The sequence below is a fragment of the Taeniopygia guttata genome, chromosome 5 (assembly GCF_048771995.1).
Source record: "Taeniopygia guttata chromosome 5, bTaeGut7.mat, whole genome shotgun sequence".
In the NCBI taxonomy this organism is placed as follows: Eukaryota; Metazoa; Chordata; class Aves; order Passeriformes; family Estrildidae; genus Taeniopygia; species Taeniopygia guttata.
In genome coordinates this window covers 53545381-53562724 of record NC_133030.1, presented here as the reverse complement: position 1 = coordinate 53562724, position 17344 = coordinate 53545381, and the positions used below count along the sequence as shown (strand labels likewise).

Here is a 17344-nt window from a genome sequence, read left to right as displayed (position 1 = left end):
GTTTTTTTGAGGTTATGGGTAGTAGTGCAAGTAGCAGCTACGCCCAGGACAACAAGGAAGAGTCTGTGCACCAGTCCTGTATTTCCTGTGGAATCTCAACAGGAGGGGGGAATAATCTCCCACAGACCACCCCAAATCATCAAACCAGTATGAACTGTACTAGCCATACCAAGAGCCAGGCATCAAAGCTCAAGTGCTTACATATTCTATTAAGTGTTTTAATATTAGAGCAGGGAGACCAGAAAAACTGCAACCTTTTGGTTCCCTGAGGTCTCCTAAAGAAGGCCATGAGGGACAAAACACTGTATTTCTTCTGTTCTTTTCTACAATATTAAACCACTTAATAGAATATGTAAGCTCTAGAGCTTTGATGCTTGGTTCTTGGCATGCCAGAGGCTTTGTTACATGTTTCTACAGTAATTGAAAGAAATATCCATCTGTAGCAATTTCATTTTTTAGCAAGCTGAACAGATTCTTGGGAGGTAGGAGCTGCAAACATATGAAACGGAATAAAATAGTTTCTATCGAGCTCAATTCTTTTAGTTCTGCTTTTGAGGAAACAATCACAGAGGAGTGTTGTAGAGGAGCCCTGGAATCAGAGCTGACATATTCACAATCTTGGTTCAAATAATGCTGCATGCAGCCAGCCCTGGGGATGCTTACAAACCTGCCACACCATGTTAGCAGACAGGGCTGGGGTTGTGCCACCAGACTCTGGGTGCAAGACAGCAGCTCCAATTATCCAGCTCAGACTTGTTCCTGAGTCACAACAACTGTTAACCAAATCTCATCCACCTTATGGTTCATCATGGTTCATCTTCCCCTCTTCTTATCTTTTACTCTGTCATGCTTTGTTGATATGATTTTGGGACACCGATTTGTCTCTTGCCCTGTTTGCTTACATTGTGTCACAATGGGACCCTAATCTTGGTCCAGAAACACAGATGACACTACATTAAAACTAAAAAGCAACGATCACAGAACAGCTATTCAAGAATCAATTAAAAAATGGAAAAGTGGGATATGCTACAAGCGGAGGTGACCTTGGAGGAGTAGGATAAAAGTGAAATGGAACCAAGAGAGAACTTAGGAGAAATTTGTAAAGCCAGAACTTTGTAGACATTTGGCAAGGTGCTGAACAGGGAAAATTTCTTTGAATAGCGGAGAATCAAGTTTCCACAGTGAGGTTTGTTATGGCCTTTGAGAACTCAGAATTTTACAGCTTCAGCAGATGGACTTCACCCAGGTAATATGTTATTTTTTTGGAACCTAAGATGTGTGGTTAGCAGCACCCCCACCAACATCTTTCATTTCTGAAGCTGGCACTGTTTTGGGGATTGGCAACCAATTGCCTACGATGCATGCTCACAGCACTGTGACATCCTGACACAGAAAATCTCACCACTCTGGTGTGCTCCAGTAATACTACTTTCAATCTAAAGGTACAAAACTCCCCAAAAGTAAGGTTCATGCACTGTCTTGCCTTTCTGAAAAGCAGCAGGGATTTGTTTGCCCTACGCTATTCTCATCTGAAATGTGTAGCTGCAGAGAAGAATTACAGTGAAATTCCTTTTTCTTCTGCCAGGTATTAGAGTGAGCTCAATTGTGCATTGAGCTGGTCTCTCCAGGTACCTGAGCACCTCAGGGCAAAGAGAGGTGCTGTAAGGCCAGTCTGTGAAATACATAAGATTTTAATTTACATTATGAACATCATAAGCCTTTGACTTTACATCAGCCTCTAGAGAGCAAAGCCAGAGCATCTTTTCTAGTCAAGGATGATCCCAGCAATGTCAATTGAAATGTCAATTGAGAGCATGTTGTTCTGCATAACTCCTCATACTGTTTTATTGTTATTGATATAGTGAAAAAATAGAATTGTAGAATTTGTTGGGTTGGAATGGCCTGAAAGATCATTATGTTCCAAACTCTTTGCCAGGGGCACAGACACTTTCTGCTACACCAGGTTTCTGAGAGTCCCATTCAACCTGGCCATGAACACTTCCAGGGATGGAGCATTCACAACTCCTCTGGGAAATCTGTTTCAGTGCCTCACCACCCTCATGAAAGTGTTTGAACATTTTATGAAGTTGATATCCATCCTGCAACTGTCAATGTCACCAGAGAAATCACTGCAGAGCAGGACCATGCCCACAACAACCACAGCTTTATGACAAGGGTGTTTAGATTTTCTTTCCCCATAATCTGCACTCCTGCAATGACAAAACAATCAAATAAAAGAGAAAAATATAACCTTCAATCTGCAAAACCTAGATTTATAATCACTCTGACATTATAAATCTGCTTGCAGAAGAGACTAAATGCATTTTTAAACCAAACAGCCTTTGCTTGCCATCTCCTTTGGGCCACAACCCTTTTTCCAGGCTGTTCCCATCCACTCCAAATCCAAAGCACCCACTCCAGTTGGTTGTGTCTTTCTCTCCCCATAGAGATCTGGCTGCTGTTTGTCACTGCCTTCTCAGCAGTCTGTTTGCAGGGCAAGTTCCTGGCTACTTGCTGCAGCTATTCCTGCCTGCTCCCTTCCCTTCCCTCTTGTCCCCTCCAGGTACAACCTCTCCATTTTCACATGAAGGGCCTGCCTGACCCACTGCCTCTCCTCACAGGACACAACGCAAAAGGAAAACAAGCAAATTAATCATTTCACAGGTGTCTTATAGCAAAGTGTCAGTGCTGACTAAAAAAGATTTGAGAATAGCTGTAAGTGTTCTGGCAAAAAGTAAAAAAAAATGTAATCCTTGATAAAATGATGGAGGTCAGCAAACTGCAGCTAAAAATGGAGATAGCAATGAGATAAACACCAGCTGTTTTTTAAATCCTTCTGAAGCAATGTACGAGGTGAATTTCAGGTGTTTAAGAGGACATATGCAAAGTTCTTGGAAAACACACTGCCGTAAAGGAATATTAGAGGAAGAAGGAATATATATGGTTGCTGCTGGCCAGGATAAATTATTATTAATGTTTGCAATGGATGCTCAAATAGCAGGCACCAGAACAGTGCAATGGTTTGGCCTCAAAAAGCCTCTAGACACCAAACTTTTTCACATAGCAAGATGTAAAAGGTCCAGTTTCTGTGTTTTGCATTAGTAGGGGGGAAGTGAATAGAGAAAGCTGACAGCTGCCAGATGGCACAAATAGCTTCACATTACCAAGTACATAAGTTTATGACAGAAGACTTGCAGTTTTGCAAGAGCTCAGCCTTCAGAAAGTTCATATTGTATAAAAAGTTCATATTGTATAAATTAGGGTGACTGAACAAGATTTTCAGCTTCCTCTGGAATACTGTTTATCTCTGGAATTTCTGGCTATCAACTTCAGTCCGTTGCTTCAGTCAATTCTGAATGCCACATTGCTACCCTTCAGTCCCCTCTCCCAGCTCCTGCAGTCCTCACAGCATCTCTTCAGGAGGTGTTGGAACTGCTTCGGGCTTACCTTGATGGCTGTTTCTCCATGTATCCTTTACTGACATGTGTGAATTCCTGATATCACCTAGAGAAGACCTGAAAAGGAAAATGCTGAACTGTTGATCCTGTAAAATGGGTAGGCTTGCAGGAAAAGACACAGGAGGTTTTTTTTTAGTCTTGCTGTCAGTTCATGGGATTTTTAACTTCATAGAGATTCTAGAGACAAATAGGAATATTTAAACTGGGTCCTTTAAAAGGTACACTGAGATAATCTTAAGTAAAATATGAGAGAGTCAAGGCTGAAGATTTCTGTGACCACCTATGAGTGAAGAGCCACAAATGTAACAGTGGAATGTAGCTTATCTGCCTGCATGCTCCTTTCTGGGGGTTTCTGCATGTAATTCTGCTCACCTGACAAGCTGGAGGACAAAATTTTACTGCTGTAAGTTACATTTCTTTTCTTGTAGAACAGAACAGAAGTAAAAGACCCTACATGCAGGATAGTAGTAAGATGGAATAAGATGGAACCAGAAAATTTTTCTTTGTATATAAAATCAAGATCTGTACTCCTTAAATAAAGTCTGTAGTCTGGACACTTGTGCAGGACGCCCTTTTTGGTCTGGCTAAGTTTGTCCCACTTGCTCTCCAGGTATGTGTACATATGAAAAGAGTCTCAGCTCTGAGTTGGTTTTGAAGTTTCAACAACACAAGCAGGGAAATCTGTTCTGTGTCATCAGTATTAGGCACTGAATTTGTGTGTCTGCAGTAATTGCCAAAAGATTTCTCACCCCAGCTTTGTTGTGATTCTGATGTTCTCTAAATGTCAGTGAAATCAGATAACCGCCCCTTCGCTAAATAATGTCTGTCCTCTCCCTCTGTCCAGGGGACGAACATATTGCCAGGGACTTTTAAATAGAATGAAAGATGGGGAGTGCTGAAACAGCCACATGTACTTCAAATTCTTCTTATACGAGTGGCTGTCATTAGCACAGATTATTTTTGTTCATTGCATATGTACATTTTCTAAATAAAATTCACAGTACTATTGCCCCTTTCTCAAAAAAACATCAAGCCCAAAGTTAAAGCAAAAGAAAATTTTTATCTCTTTAGAAGGCAAAATAAATCATTCTTTGGGAACACTGCCAATCAGAGACTTATTGCAAATGAAAAAAAATTACACAACTATCACTTTATTTGGATAAATGACACCTGTTTCTAGGTAGATTCAGTACCACTGTTATGTGTGCAGATGTACACACAGAAGATGTTATTATTTATAGAAGGGTTCACAGACCATTAGAAGCCATCTTGTAAAAAAGCTGACTTTAAAACCTCTGAAGATGCTTTTATGGAGCTTCCAGATGCTAGGATAGTCAGCCAAATCTCTGGTCCACAAGAACAGGATGGAGATCTAAAAAAATCAGGTTGTGATTTTAATTTTCTCCTGCAATATCTCTTGCATTTAGCATTGAAAAAAACATAATTCAAGAGAACCAAAATCAGTCTGAGTTCAAAGGAAAGTTTCAGTTTGGTTTGTGGATGTCCAAAATGGCATCCTCTTCCTACAGGTGGTAAATGCAACTGAAATCTCTCATAATCTTTTCTATAAATAACATCAGCACAAATGTTTGCAAGAAAGGGTCCAAAGAGAATGAGGGCAGTTGATATTTGACTCTCATCTGAATGAATGCAGTATCATTACTGACCTTCCTTTCTTGTTAGCATTGTTAAAAATTTTACCTATTAGGGAAAGAAAATTTTTTTTGTGTAATTGTATAGATTTATTCTAGAATAAAGAAAGCACTATCTGGGGTTGATCCTATACAAGGAACTGAAATGAATGAGTGGACAAAAGACAGGTGCAGAACTGAGTTCTGACTGGGCAGTGTTCATGTGCATATCCAGAGATACAGAAGTATTTCTACTGTATTTTCATCCATTTACTATTCAGTACCATGACATATTTTAATATAGATGCTGTACCTGAGTTCACCTCCTCTTTTGTTCCTTCAACGACCTTCTACAGAGCTGTTAAGCAATGGAGAGTGCTTTTTCTTCAGTAGTGCTCTGTTCCATCAACATTTGCTGCTTCCACACAGTGAGAAATACACTTTCCTCCCAGCTTGCACAATTTAAGTCTTATCACGTAGGTAGAAGCAGTCTATTGGCAGTCAAAACAGACATGTCTTACTTTGCATTTTTCATGATACCAGTACCTGTGAACAGAAACTTCACAGATTTTCAGATTTAACTACTACTGGCTTAGTTTACTTTAAATCATAAGTTGTGGGAAAAGAGAAAAGGATAACTGAATGTGAACATATGAACTGAGTTATTTCACCGGCCTTTTGCTGCCTGTCCCTTAGGTTCAATAGAGCAGTTTTGAGAAGGAGGTTTTCAAGGAAGCTGAGTGACTCTGGAGCTCTGGGTCAGCCAGTCTGGGTAAGCTGCAGTACCTGGAGGAGTGGAGCAGCACCGGTGCTGACTGCACAGGCTGTGCCAGCAGAAATAGCACAGCTCCATCAAAGCACTGCTGTCCTGACCTAAAAACCCAGCTAGGGAATGAGTTCACAGCCACAGGGGCAGTGCTGAGCTGACACAGCTACGCTGCTCTCCCTGTTCATACTCTCCTGAAGACGCACTGTAACACTCAGCCTGCACTACATAGTGTATTTTATTTTATTTTATTTTATTTTATTTTATTTTATTTTATTTTATTTTATTTTATTATTTTATTTTATTTTATTTTATTATTTTATTTTATTTTATTTTATTTTATTTTATTTTATTTTACTTTATTTTTTATTTCTTTACTCTAAGTCTCCAGAGCTACGTAGGATTTAACACATCCAGCAAGGCACTAGAACAAAGGGCCATGCCCAGAAAAGTAATGAACACATGCTGTCATAACATGACAGTTAAAGTCACCTCCCTGCCCCTGTGAAACCTTCTGTTTCTTCAGCCTCCTCAGCACATATGCTTTACCAACTCAAACTCACTTCTGCACTGGTAAATACATATCATCAACTACCCTTTGACTATTTTATGCTAACAGAGTCTATGTCTCTGCTGGAAAACATAGCAAAATTTCATTTGGTTTAGTAAGCTTAAAGAGGGTTTACTCAGCTGCAAACAATACAACTGGTTGTTGTGCAGTGTGCTTTACCATCTGACCACAGACACCAAAGTAGTACACAAAAGAGAAAAACAGGAATTAAACTTCAGAAATTTAGAATCTTCACTTTGGAACAAATGTCTTTCAATTGCTCAGGAAGCACTAAGGAGAAGAGCAGCATTAAGATAGTACACAGAGAGGTCCAAAGTAAATTTTTTCCATGGAGGACAGCTAATAGTTGCCTTGGAAGTGTTATATCATTCATGGAACTAACCAAGCTCATGGAAAAGATGTGTCCCAAGGTTAAGGACCAAGAAGTCTGGGACCCGATGGCAGAAATTAGAGCCATTAGAGCCAGAAGTCAGGGCCTTGGCAAGGCATAATTTCTTTAATTTTGAGGAAAATAAAAGTATTTACCTCTCACATAACTTCCAAAAGAATGAGGTGAAATTTGTTAATTGAAGTTTTTTGCTAAAAATATTTTAGTGGTATTAATGAAAGAAGGAACTCAGACCCAAATCCAGAATGAGTCAGAACCAGTGCACTGAAATGTAATTTACATGTCAATCTTTGCCTAGAGTATATGTGTCTCTAATTGCTTCAACTGAAAACAATATCATATCTCTGTTTTTCATAGGAAGAAAGAGATCAAAACCTAAAACTGTGCTACAATCCAGCCTTTGTTGTGACTGGTGACAAACCTTCAGTCTTCTTCCACTCAAGCAGCTTAGTTGTTCTGGAAAGATCCATGGAATGGTTTGCCATGGGCTGGCACAGCTCCCACGAGAGCAAACAGAAAGTTGCTCAATGTCTCATCCGACCTGGCCTTGAACACTTCCAGGGGTGGGGAATCTGCAACTTCTCTGGGCAGCCTGTGCCAGTGCCTCACTACCCTCACAGGGAAGAATTTCTTCCTTATATCTAAACTGAATTTCCTCCCTTTCAGTTTGAATTCATTAGTCCTTGTGCTTTCACAGCAAGAACAACCTTTCATAATGCTGCATCAAAGCTGGTACTTTTCTCTTTCTTTCTTTCTTTCTTTCTTTCTTTCTTTCTTTCTTTCTTTCTTTCTTTCTTTCTTTCTTTCTTTCTTTCTTTCTTTCTTTCTTTCTTTCTTTCTTTCTTTCTTTCTTTCTTTCTTTCTTTCTTTCTTTCTTTCTTTCTTTCTTTCTTTCTTTCTTTCTTTCTTTCTTTCTTTCTTTCTTTCTTTTTCTTTCTTTCTTTCTTTCTTTCTTTCTTTCTTTCTTTCTTTCTTTCTTTCTTTCTTTCTTTCTTTCTTTCTTTCTTTCTTTCTTTCTTTCTTTCTTTCTTTCTTTCTTTCTTTCTTTCTTCCTTCCTTCCTTCCTTCTTCCTTCCTTTCTTCCTTCCTTCCTTCCTTCCTTCCTTCCTTCCTTCCTTCCTTCCTTCCTTCCTTCCTTCCTTCCTTCCTTCCTTCCTTCCTTCCTTCCTTCCTTCCTTCCTTCCTTCCTTCCTTCCTTCCTTCCTTCCTTCCTTCCTTCCTTCCTTCCTTCCTTCCTTCCTTCCTTCCTTCCTTCCTTCCTTCCTTCCTTCCTTCCTTCCTTCCTTCCTTCCTTCCTTCCTTCCTTCCCTTCCTTCCTTCCTTCCTTCCTTCCTTCCTTCCTTCCTTCCTTCCTTCCTTCCTTCCTTCCTTCCTTCCTTCCTTCCTTCCTTCCTTCCTTCCTTCCTTCCTTCCTTCCTTCCTTCCTTCCTTCCTTCCTTCCTTCCTTCCTTCCTTCCTTCCTTCCTTCCTTCCTTCCTTCCTTCCTTCCTTCCTTCCTTCCTTCCTTCCTTCCTTCCTTCCTTCCTTCCTTCCTTCCTTCCTTCCTTCCTTCCTTCCTTCCTTCTTCCCTCCCTGCCTTCCTGCCTCCCCACTCTGTAGCTTGTACAAGAGTGTAATTCACAGCTCCTTTGGTGTTCCCTCATGTCAAAATGCTATCACAAAATGCAGATTGATTCTGCAGAGTGGGCCTGTTGAAAAATCCTTGACCATTGGATTAGAGTGGACAGAATGAAAGAATTGCAGGAGCCCTTCTCCAGCTGAGCCTTTGGAGCTGCACCAGCAGCCAGGGCAAAACAAGTTTGCCGTATGGGTGATGCACAGTGCTTTGTGGAAAGACTAAACTTTCATATCTCATATCTTCAGTAACCATAAGACATCCTCACTGCACTTTGAGAAGAATGCAGCCAGTCAAATGAGAATGCAACACTAGGGCCCTCTGTGGCTCCCGTTTCAGTTCTAATTTCAGAATAGGACCTTTATCTTGAAATCTTTATTCAGAGACACACACACATGCAAAAATTGAATCAAACTGCAAATGTATTTTCTCACCACTTGCCCTTTTCACAAGCAAGGATATCAGGCAGGCTTTTAATAAACAATATGAAGATTTTCTCTCTAACAATCTTAAAATCCCCATTTCTGACACTGGAACTAATTCAGAGTAAGGTTCTGAGGTCCATCACACCTCAGACTCAGGGAACCACATGCTCCTGCAGGGTAACAGGGCACTACAGCCAGCTGCATCCTAGAATCATGTGCCACTGGCAGCTCACAACAAACACAAGGCACTCTGAGTTCACTGAAAGTGGAAGACAAAACAACTCCAATTACTTTTTTATTTGCTCGAGGCTGGGTATCTTCATGCAGCCTGCAGGGCAATTGAGGCACAACAAAGTTATCTGTGAGGGAATGTATTTCAGTCACAACTTTAAGATGTTGCAAAGGTTGATCTCTGACCTGCAGGAGGTGTACTTCTGCTTTTAAAAAGCTTGACATTTACATGGAATAGTTGTTTCCAGTGAAGATGGTGTTTTCTTTCCTCACGCTTGTTGTTGTAACTGTTGCATTAATAACTAGAAATTCATGACAGCCCAATAAACTCATGTCAAAAGGACATCAAGTATTTATGAGCAGCCCTCAGAATAGTGCTGTTATGCTTCAACATGACTGTCAGCTTATTATTGTTAAATAACAAGTAGAAGAGACTATATCTTCTCATCCTTGGAAACCAAGCTGTTTTTTTGCTGAGACTTAAAACAACAGTAGTCTGAGCCAGAGACTAAGCATGGGAAAACTGAATGTCGAAGATATTCATCAGCCATTGCTATTTCAGCCCCAGCCCAGGCTCATTGAAGGAATTGTCAGACGTGTGTCACTGCAGGCGGGATTTACAGTATAAATGTCAACAAGACAACATAAATAGCAGTGAATAAGACTTGCTGGATGATTGGATGGAAATACTATGGAGTGTTGCGAACGCATTTTAGTCATTGTGTTGTTTTTTGGGGGGGTTTTTTTGCTTGTTTGTTTGTTTTTGGTTTTTTTTCCAGGGAATTTGCACTTATTAAACTGAATATATATTCTTAGTTTATACTTAATATATGTTCTCAAAATCCAGAGCTTCCCTTTATCTGATAGCTGTAATTATCCTCCCCCAGATATGCACACAGTAATCGCTACCAGAGCTTTCACAAATACCTGTGCAAGAAGCAGCTATCACTACTCTATTCATAATTTCTATGTATAATATGGCAAGTGCACCATCTAGTCACAGCATTGCTCACTGCCACAGCCATGGTCTGCTAAAGCACCTTGCAAACAAACACAACACTGTCCATAGTTCAAAGTGTCAGTGTTCCTTTTTTTTTTTTTTTTTTTTTTTTTAATATATGATCAGTTGGGTTCACTGGAACTTTAGGGAAAATGTATTTCTGTAGAAAAAAGCATGAATATGGATTGGGCAGAAGCTTGTGGGCAGCCTTAGCTGGAACTTTTCAGTGGAAACTCACTCATTTGCAAACTCAGCATTGCCCACAAGACAGAACATATGTAAGTGTTTATTATGTGAATACATCTGAAGACCTATTTAAGCTGATAGTTTAATGCTCCAGCATTTGTACCACAGGCTTCAATAACATTTTGTCTCCTCTACATCAAGTTCTTCCAAAGACTGGAGAGAAGAAAGAACAGCGAGGAGTACTTTTCAGCTACAATTTCTTTTTTGAAAGACTTACATCATGGTCCTACCCAAAGGAACAACACTATTTTTGCCCAACTATAGGCACCATCAGGAAACAAACAGACAGCTCTTCAATTATTTAGGATAGTTTTTGCTGAATATCATTGAATTAAACTGCAAATGTATTTTTTTCCAACTTGCCCTGTTCATGTGCAAGGATCTCAGACAGGCTGAATATCATGTTTGCTGAATATCATCAAACCCATTTGCTGAATATCATTAATCCCATTTCAGCCTTCTCACTTCTTGCCTCTCTTTAAACTGTGCAATGGATGGTAGACACTCATCCATACCAGGATGTCCAATTCCTCACCATCTTGTAGTGGTCACACATGCCCTGCCGCCTGTAAGCAATTGGGTAGAGTATGGCAAATCTAAACAGCACATCTCAGGGGGAACAGAAGAAAAGAATAAAGCCTAAATTCCCTGCTTCTTCTAGCTATGCCACCTACTTAGATTTCCTCCCCTGCCTGAAGCTAGTCGTGCCTGCTAGAACGACAAGGACTTTGAGGACTTTCATTGTTTCCAGGTTAACTGGGTGGCCTTCATTCCTCTTCTGTCTTGGGATTCTGTGGAGACCATCCCACTGTTTTACTTCACATCCTCAAAGCAAATGCTTGGACTCACCATTTCATTGTCTCTTTAAACTAAGCTATGTCTCCATTTTCTTCTCCTTTTTTGTGTGCCTCTGCTAAGTAGAACATAAAGCTCTTTGCTAAAGTTGTCAGTGGATTATGGCTGCATTGATTTGGGTATGATCTTCCACTCTAAATGCTCTATCACTATTCTGTTTGTTTGCTTTTATCCATGCCATTGCAGTTGCTCTCAGAGACAGATGGATTTGAGACACTAGTGTTAAAGGACCTCCCATTTCCCCAGATCCCTGCTTCTGGAAATTATGTTGATAGATATGATCACCCTGGATCTACCTACTTAGGAACTGGAGGGAACTACTGGAAAGCCATTTGCATGTCACAATTTTGTAACTTGGCCAACAGGGCTAACAATCTCTAACCTTTTCTCTGGAGAGGAAAAGACTTGAGGCTGGGGGACAGCCTGAATTTTTTGCACCCTTCTTCATTCACCAGTACTATTTTTTTTTTTTAATGAAGATCATAACCGTAGGATAGAAAAATGGAAATCTCCAGCCAAGATCAATGCAGAATCTGTGCAGTAATGAGCAAAATATCAAAAGGACCGATATTCAAAAGGAAGATGACACCCCAAGGTAACAGCAGCAGTTTCATTGAAACTATTGGGCAATTCCAGCTTCCCGAAGGGGAGAACAGGACTGGGCCTGCAGGCATCTGTGCAGAGCAAACCTGATAAAGCTGCAGCTTCTCCCTCTTAGCTCCCTCAACCTCACACGTGCTCTATAAAGCACAAACTAAGATCTCCCCTGCTGAGCTAATCTCTTAGAATATAACAGCCCTGCAGTTGTCTAAAGAAAAGCTGCTTCAGACAGGGCTCCATATCAGCCTTGGTCCCTTTATGGCTCTTTCCCAACAGTAAGCCCACACGTGATCCTTATGCTTTCATCTCTGGCTTCCAGGCAATCTTTGTTCTCTCTCAGCAAGGAGGCATCAAAAACTTTCTTGGGCTCAAAACTACAGGGACTACTCCAACACTCCCTGAAAACAGGCTGCCTTTCATATCTCCCAGCAACCCAGGCTCCCAGCCACCAGATCAGTCAGATCTCCTCAGTCCTCCAAGTCCCATTAGTTAGGAAGAAAAACAGGCACAGGTAAGAGTAGAGGCCTGAATCCCTTCAAAGCTTACATTTGCCCATGATAAAATGCAGGACTCATGTAATACTCCCAGTAATTTAAATACTGGAAAGTAGAATGGAATAACTCCAGGTTTATTTAGCTTTTTGAAATATTAACTATCTCTTGCTGTAAATATTGTAGATGCACAGCTCCCAGCAAGTTGTGATGTGCCTGCATCTGCTTTGGAAATCTGAGTGAAGTTCTGTCCTTGAATTTGGTACAAAAAGATTTTTAAAAATTAAAGCACATATTTTCCCTTTTTCAATTTGATTTTTAAAAATCAAAACACATATTTTCCATTTTCCAATTTGAACACCTTAGAAAGCCAAAAAGGCAGGGACAGGCAAATAAAAATCTCACCATACAGTGTGAGAAGCATAAGAATGGATATTAGATTATTGACAAAGTTGCTGTGCATGCTCTTTTGGGTTAAAAAAAATAGTTAAGCAAAATGAGAGAGCCTAGGTGCATACCAGTATACCAGCATCTTTTCATTTAGCTGAATTTATATAAAATAATTTCTTTGTTATCCTTTCATTATTCTTAATTTCCTCTCAGTGGCTGCTAATTTAAGCTACTGTCATTAATGTAGTGTTCTCTATAAATCACAGAATCCTAGAATATTTTGGGTTGAAGAGGATGTTAAATATCATCTAGTTCTACCTCCTGTACTGTGGTCAGGGACACAAATAGGTTGCTCAAAGCCTGATCCAGCACTTGCCAATACTGCCCTTGAACCCTTTAAAAGTACACCGTATCTGTGTTTGGGCTACCAAAAGTCATGGACAAGTTAGAAGGATGGCCAAATTCTACTTTCCAAAGTTTAATTCCAAAGGAGAACAGTAATTCTCTTTGGGGAAACACTGTTTTCTTTCTCTGCTGATGCAGATGTGGTTTTGCTGTAGTTCACCATGGCAGGAGCAGTGGTTACCTACAGGAGAAGGATGGCTGGCATGTTCTCGTTCTCTTTATTTGCCATTTTCCCATCACCAATCACCGGGAGTGGGTTACAAATTTTACAAAAATGTGAATTGCGAAGGGAAGGGTTAGAGGAGATTCAAACGGTTCTGTGTTCAGATGCTGCCATCAAGCGGACAGACACAGTAGAAGACTGGAACCAGTAGTAAAGACATCGTTTTGAAAGAGGAGATTGGATGGAGAGACAAAGAAGAAAACAGTATTTTTGCTCCAAGCTTCATATGATAAAAAACATTTTTGGTCTTATAAAAATTTCTCAGTAAGTCTGGCTTATTCCCTTTCTGTATTATAACACTTTCATAGTTCAGCCTCTTTGAAGTTGCACAGACTTGACTTTGAGAGACCATGAAAATATAAGAAGGTTGCTCTGTGCCTGTAGAATTTGCCTCCATTGCTAGGGACAGGGATCAAATTCTTCACTGTGTACTCATGGACTTCTCTGAGACCTTCAGATATGAGCTTCAGCACAGCTTCCCCATCTCAAGGACCTACAGGGGACTGAAATACGAGAAAAACTATAATTTTGAGTCTTAGACCTAATAAACAAAAATTAATTAATTCAATGGTTCTTCAAATCCCAGATCAACAGTTCAGTTTATATTTGAAACTTAAATATTCCCTTTTACATTAAGTCTTATTCCTCCTCTTGCAAAGTTTTAAAACAATTTAAAAAAAAGTTTGAAGTTTAAAAGTTTAAAGTTTAAAAATTTGAAGTTTAAAAACTTCACCATAATAATTTTAAAACATGCTTTCATCTCCTTCAAGAAAATTTAGAGAAACTTCAAAATATTGCTTGATGTTAAAAAGGACAAAATCCCAGTACACTTTCCGGGTTTCTCTCATTTAATGGCCACAGAGATGGAACAAAGCTGTCCTATCTGTCTGGACCTCAAGTGCCAAATCCAATATGGGTTGAGGAACTACAAAATTCTTCTCACAAGATATTTCTTCCACCTAAGCCAGGCATAACTGGATATTTTCCTAGGCTGTGTGACTTCCAGGAACACAGGATTTGTCCGTGCCTCATTCACAAGAAATGCATAGTAAATGAGAAGTGTTTTGGAAAATTCACAATGTATGTATAGTACATGTGCTATGATTTCATGTTCTCTGGATGCATACACATGTAGTTCTGCCAGGAAGGTCCTGTATTTATAAAAACAAAAAGCATTCCATATCTATAGCAAATTGTTTTGCCCTTAAGGCTGTGATAGTAAATAAACTTGCCAAGGCAAATTTGAGAACTTGGAGAGGGAATGACATAGTTGTGAAAAGTATTTTACTCAGCCAGTGCAAACTGCCCTGTTATTTTCAGGGATGGTTTGTACATATTCCTGCAGCCAGGTCCTTAACACTTTCACTCTCAAAAGCTGAAGGTCTGTTTTAAAGAGGAATACTGTGGTCCACTGTTTTCTTTGAAAATAGAACCTCATGCTATCAACTTAGAAGAGCAATCTAGCTGGGTTATTGTGGATGTATCATCAGCAGATGGTTTAGCAATTACAGATGTAATCCTCATTGATCCAAAGCAATGCATACATTGCTGGTTTATGGACCAAATCAAGAATGGCAGTAAAAGGAAAAACCATATATGTGTTTACCATTCAGATATTCTTCTCCAGAATTTAGTGATTGTTCCTTCATATATGTTCTGCTTTTGCAGCACATAGACTTCTCCCCCACCATGGTGTTTTTCCCTCCCTGGGAAAAAAAAAAAAAAAAAAAAAAACAACCAAAAAAATCCACCAACATCCCTCCCTCAAAAAAAAAAAAACAAAAAAAAAACCCCTAAACCCACCAAACAAGCTCAAAACAAACAAACCAAATTGGAAAAGTATCCACGACCTACATAACCTATCTCAAAAAATAAGATATTTGTGAAACATTTTTTGGGGTTTTTTTTGTTTGTTTGTTTGTTTGTTGTTTTTTTGCTTTTTTTTGTTTTGTTTTTTTTTTGTTAACATCAGGTACAGAGGCTAAGATGGCTCAAAGGGAGTTGGTTAAAATAGAAAAAAAAATTACAACAATGTATTTCCTCACGTGTTGGGGACAAGAAGGAGCTAATGCCCTTAACAAAGTGTCCCACTTTCCTAACCCATCTCTCAGCCTAGTTGTTCTTATTTATTTTTTGGTTTACAAAGGCAAAAAGATAGAGAGGTTTGAGTCTCAGAGGCATCATTGCTTGATTAAAGGAGAACATTCAGAAATCAAAATGTGAGACATGGCACCATAGGTTGGTACCTATGGCAGTGGGTATCATAGATATGTTGTCTGTCCATTGATAAAAAAATACATAGAGTTAACATATAATTGAACTGGTGTCAATGTTCTGTCTTCTCTTTGCTCTTATGTCAGTATTTATGCACAATGCTTATTTTAAACTTCTTGCTTTGAAGACCTGTTGCAGGCTATTGATCCATAATCTTTTTTTATTATCCCAGTTGTCTATCACTTGTGTGGTGACAAGGCTTTGGAGCTATTCACTAGACTATCAGCACACATATGAGAAACAAACATACATGTTTAATTCTTTCCTGGAACAAAGAAGCTAAAGACAGATACTATTTTCTCCAGAATTTCATGCTTAAGGTAACATTTTTTCCCTTTGGAGAAGGTAACAGGACAAGAGACCACCAGTGACAGGAAGGATACTGAGTTGAAATCTATTATTTTTCCACGCTGTGCAAATGACCTTTTCTCAAAAATGTTTTTCTGTCTACATATGAAGAAATGCACTGTGATGGAGAAACTGCCCACTGGGCCACTATGGCCAAATAAAGATGGTGAAAGTTTATAAATATTAATTATAACTTCCTAAGTTTTGTATGTTTAAAATGCAAAGTTTTGTTACTTAAGGACTTGTTCTGTTCTGGAGCAGACCAAGCTGTAAGTGATAAGGAAGCCTCTGCTCAAAGGTGTGTACAGGCAGCTCAGGAATTTAAGCACTGACACCTAGTAGGTACCTAAAGTTGTAACTGATTTTGACTCAAGATACCCAATGGAGTTATGCATGTTTCTGGCTATCTCCAAATTGACCCTAACATATTTCTAATAATGTTAAAATGCACAATACTGATTTATATGTTTAAAACATACTGGTTTAAAAGAAGTGTGTCATCGCCTAAAACTCATGTTTCATGGTTTGAAATTCAACCCTGCTTACCCAGTTTTACATTCATCTAGTTTTCTAAGTCTTCTTCAAACTTCACTACAGCTGGCTGAAAAATTGCTAGGTTTGATAAATGTTTGACATTTCAACAAGAGCTTTGAGAAGGGGCATCTTCTTTATTTAAAATTTTCACCCTGTTATCTGGAATTTAACACCTTTCACAATAGTATCTGAATAACATTTTCTCCCTTAGCACTACATTGTAATACTATGATATGTGCAAATATTATCAACAGCAAACTTGCTATATACTTGTAGCAATTCAGAGAGATATTAAAAAAAAAAAATCCTACTCTAATGCCATGTATGTGCTTTAGGGCTTTTTTTTAATTTTAATTTTTAATTGACTATTTTTCCATAGTTGTGAGAGCTGAGAAGAAGCTACTAATCATTCCTATCTAGGGTGGCTGGGGAAATAAATCATTAGAAAACTGCAGTTAAAGACACCTTTAGGCACTGCTGTTGGAAGTGATTTTTTTTGTTGTTTTAGTGGGTTTTTTTCTCTTGATTTGCTTACAGGGAGCAGTCAGACTGGCCATTTAGGAGAAAGCTGGGAGGCCCAGGAGGGTCATGGCCAGGGTGGGGCAGAGCCGCGGCCTCAGCAGCCCCACAGGTGGTGGAGGCTGAACGCGCGGCCGGAGCTGGCGCTGGGAACGGGGCCCATTTGGCACTGGGAACGGGGCCCATTGGCAGCCCCGGGCACAGCAGGGGATGAACCAGCTCCAGGGATCAGCCATGGGCTCCCAGCAGCAGCAAGAGCAGACAGGGCCAGAGACGGGGCTGGAGCACAGCTCCAAAGGTACTTTCAGCAGCTGGGCTACCTACGGTTGGTAGTCCAAGGACCAAGTGCAGGCAGAGGTGGAGCCCAGCATGGC

At 39.7% G+C, this 17344-nt stretch overlaps 1 long non-coding RNA gene across 4 annotated transcripts in view; it reads left to right on the top strand.

The window, feature by feature from the left end:
• Nucleotides 1-17344, top strand: part of LOC115495650 (uncharacterized) — a 318954-nt gene that overhangs the window by 249017 nt on the left and 52593 nt on the right. The gene's annotated exons all lie outside the window — the stretch shown is intronic.